Here is a 4,759-nt window from a genome sequence, read left to right on the forward strand (position 1 = left end):
AACTTCTTCACGTGTGCATATTCACATTAGCAGTTGGTCAGTATTAGTGCTGTTAGTGTGGCTCTTGTTTAAAGGGAAATTTGGGTGTTGCTCTCTATAAGACTTTAAAATCTTCTGATTCCAGTTATGAATCATAAAGGTGCCCTAATTGTAAAGAGGGAGCTAACACTCAATTACAGTATCAGGGCTGATCTGGTCTTTTTTGTGTGTTCGGGGGGAGGTTTTGTGACATGAGAGTAACATTCGAAAAGATTTCTTATTGTTCTAAAGGAGATCAAATGAGCAGGGCTACTCCTGATAGAAAAATCCTACTACTTCCTGTTAACATATAAACAAGTTGAATATATGTAGACTTCAGAATAGTTCTCCAGTCTTCTTGAAGGACATCTCCGCTGCTTTTTGTTCACTTCTTTGTCAAAATAATGCAGCACTGCTTCAGTAAAGTTCAGGTCACGGCTCTGGGGGGGGGCAATCCATGACTGATAGTTTTCCATTGTTTCTATCCAGGTATGCGTTTACTGTATTGACAGTGTGTTTGGGATCATTTTCATGTAGAATAAGGAAATAGTGTCCAATTTGATGCGTTCCAGATGGTAATACAGGAAAACCAAAAGCCGAATATAATCATTCCATCACTTTTGACAAGATCTCCAAAACCACTGACTGAAATTCAACCCAAAACTGACCAAAAGAAAATTTAGAAGACCTTAAAAGCCTAGAGAACTATTGTTCAAGGTCAAAATTGCAAAAAAAAATCCCCCCCAAAACCCCAAACAAACTACAAGAACATAATTGCAATTAGGAAACTTGAGTTACAGCTTCTCATTTATTATTTCGTATTAGGTTTATTGTGACAAGGTCAAAATGTGTGTTTTATTTAGTTTCATGTGGGGTTATGAGGACATTCCCTGGCAAGAAGAAACAGTCAAAGCTCAATCTATTACCTTCCACACACCAGTGAGCCTACGTGCAACACCATTCCCTCATATCACTTCTCATTTTCTCTCCAGCCTGAGTCGCCTCCGAATGACTCACGACTCAGAACGGCGTGCCAGGCTGCGCTGCAGTTCCACTCCGAAAAACAAGTAATGTATTCTATAATGAATGTCGTGCTCGGGGGTGTTTTATTGTGGTGGCGGCAGGTGAGAGGATGGAAATGAGGATTAAATGCTCAGAGTAGAGGGAGATTTTTCATGTCCATATCTCGTCAGCTGAAGCTTTATGAGAATTAGGTTTGAATGCCAATCTAAAAAATGTCAGTGAGCGCTGACCATGCTCCCCGGGTTTTATTATTATAGGTCAGCACTGTGCCAAAGCTTCAGAGGGCTATAATCGCGCCTCTCTGACCTTTTCGATAACCAGATGGAAAAATGGCCGATCAAACCATTCCTTGTACGTCTTTTGAAAAGTTCTGTTGCATAATGTGAATTTAAAGTAGGCTGAGATGCAATCAGCATAAGAAACGCCACAAAATTAGGTACTGACAAAATAAATGGAAATTTGGTGGGTTTCTGTGATAGATTAAATTGGGATGTAAAATCACAAAGCGCACGTTTTACATCACAGTTTTTGAGTTTTCACACACCCAAAGCTCTGTGCTTTTCTCTTCTGCCAAATGTAACTTCACCAAGATTCAGCTGTCGTGACTGCATTCATCACTTCACTTCAGCACTTAAGAAAAGCAGATTCTCCATAAAAGGATTCTTAAAAGAAGCTTTTACATGAGTAATACATAAGTAATCGCTGTGTTAAGGTTTGTTGTTTACATAGTGAAGAGTCAAAGAACACTATGGCCCTAGTTTCCCCTGCAGTTTGCCATATCATCCATTCAAGAGCCAGCTTTCAGCTTAGTTTTAATCATACTCACAAACAAGCATTTTACATAATTCATGCATAAATAATTTTTGTTCAGAATGCTGTCAAAGGCTCCTGCAGCGTACTCTGATATATTCAACGCCGCGGTGCATGAGTTTAAGAGGTGGCCACACATAAAATCAGCATAAAACAAAGAAATATTATTCGGTATGCTGTGATAACAGACATGCCGTTTTACTCATTCCACCTCACTATTAAAACCCCAACATCACGTATTTGTCATGTTAGCAATAGATAGAATTACCATTAGATTTTGTGTTTTCAAGTGATGTGTCTGTCTATTTTTTCTGATTAATAAGTCCCATAGTAAGTCTTATTTTGCATTTGTTCCTTTCTTTTTTGTCTCCCTTAACTCTGAGAGGAAGCATTTAATGGCCAAAAGTGTTATTGCATTTACCAGCTAACTGTTAGCTTTAACTAGACTCACTGTTTGGTGTTGTAGGTAGTTTACAGTGATGACACCACAAGAGCAGAGAGAGGGAAAAAAGAAGCTAAAGTGAGGGTTCCTAAATAGAAAACAAAGAGCCAAAAGATACTAAAACAAACAGAAAAATAGACACAAATGGCATTTGACAATTTCCTGTCACTACATGCGACCAGTCATGTACACTGCACTGCACTGCAGTGTCATTTTGTGGTGATCTGGCAGCATTCCTCCTCTCTTTTCCTGCACAAAGGAGCAGACACCGGTCCATTTCCCTGGTTGAGGCCTTGTCCAACTCTCCTTGTATAATGGCACATCTCCTCCAAACTTATGAGACTGTGCTGGGAGACACAGCAAACAGTGTTGTTTCAGTACGCTGTGCCACCCTGGAGGAGTTGAACTACCTGTGCCAACTTGAATGGGTGAGAGTGACAAGGAGATCAGTCAGGAAGGATAAGGGCTGACAATGGCTGATGGCAGATTAAAGTTTAATGAAGTTTAAGTGACTTTGTTTGTTACGCAGTCGTGAACGATTCCTCCCTTTTTTTCATTTACTTTCATTTTTTCATTGATTACAGTGTCAGTTACTTACATTGGGCTGCACTGCAATAATTTCTACCCTTTTTTCTACCCTGGGGGTTTTAAAAACACTACCACATCACCCTTCAACCACTGTGGTAAAAGGGTGATGTGGTGTTGTCACCTTGCAGGACAGCGTGAATACCCAACTTTGTGAATGCATTCATGTTACATATTCAAATTCATACCAAAGGTGCATCCACTATGATTTTCAGATAAGTTTGAATTTCAGAGACCTTGAACTTTGACCTTGACCTTAAGGTCAGAGGTCAAGTTTTCTGAAAATCATCAGAATGCGATAAATAGAGAATGAGTATTTATATCATAAGCCAGTGTTTTTCTACCTTGGTTGGGGTTTTTGTTTTTTGTTTTTTAGCTTTTTTTCTCCTACTTCTGTTGCGTTTTGTATGGTTTTCACAGTGTGTTTGACCTTTCAAAGACACCGTAGAAAATAGTGCAAATACAACATGTCGGTTCATCATAACAGCCTCTGCAGGAAGAATGCATGAAAAGAGAAACATAGTTGCATTTTAACCATCTAGTATTCATAACAGCACTTGGTTGTAAATACAGTAATTTTCACCTGCATAGACAAAGCAAAGGATGATTTTCCATTATTCTGTAATGAACATCGTGTTTCCCAGCATGGGTAAAGTGAAAACAGATGCTACACCGACACTGAAGAAAGTAAATGTGAGAGTGCAACTGTGCAACGCTGTCTATTTGATCTAGCAAAGACGCCCCTCTTGGGTGTTCGGTGGTCCAAGAGGCATTTCAGGGGAGCTCTGCTCGACATATGAGCTCTCATCCTTTGATCACATATCTTCATACACCTGTCAATACTATCTTCATCACATACTGAGCCTACTTTCATCCTATTCAAACCTGCGCCTAAGTAGAGTTTCAACACCTTCATAAGAGGATTACAACTGATGAACAAAGTGTTCCAGTGGCATGAAGAAAGAAAAAAGATGGTGCGTGTAAACCACTGCAATCCATGTTGAACAGAACATAGACCAGGCTGGAAGTTACTGTTGAACGTGCACAGAGCAGATTATCCTTTCATATACTGTAGCATGACTCCATCTGCTGGTCAGAGTCTGCTGCTTTTTGTGTTCCCTATAAAATGCCAAACATCCCAGTGGTTTATGGGAACAAAGATGTTTTTGCAGGCTTTATTTATATTTCTTCTTCATCGTGCCCACCAAAATATTACACCACCATGCTTTCGCAGGAGCAACAACTCGACATTTTCTATCATTGTCAACAGTGAAAAGCAGTCAAATCAAGTGAATATGTAATAAAGTAACACTCTATGTAGAACTAAACTCACTCTTCTTGCTACCCTGCACTTCCAAATGTTGTGCATGAAATATTTCAGCAAATCAGACCAAGGCTGATTTAGTCCTGTTTGGACTATTTTTCATTGTTTTCAGTTTTAATCATGTGAGCTGGCTTCCTTTTCCCTTTGCAGAATTTGACTACCCACCTGCAGCAAATCTATTCTGGGTGACTTCAGGTTTCTGACAGGGGTTATTTGGTTAAAGGTGTGATCCACAATGCACAGCAACCTCCTTTTTCTTTCTCAGAATTCGCACCAGTTGTTCGCCATCTGCGGCACACTTTGCGCAACAATACAAACCCCCAACAACAAACTGCTCTTTATGAAATCTCCTCTCGCCTGCTGTGAGTCTTTTTATCAAAACAAATGCATGTATTTAAATCCATAAATCCTTTTGGCTTTATTCATGGATACTAATAAATACTTTACCTTCACATACCGAGCGCTCATATTAGACATGGCTCGAGTTTCAGATAATGTCACTGCTGTATCCTCAGGTAATACCAGACTTGCCAAAAACACGTAGCTTCATAGTTCTC

This window comes from Pundamilia nyererei, unplaced genomic scaffold (assembly GCF_000239375.1).
Source record: "Pundamilia nyererei isolate P.nyererei 1_Seehausen unplaced genomic scaffold, PunNye1.0 scaffold00005, whole genome shotgun sequence".
Taxonomy (NCBI): Eukaryota; Metazoa; Chordata; class Actinopteri; order Cichliformes; family Cichlidae; genus Pundamilia; species Pundamilia nyererei.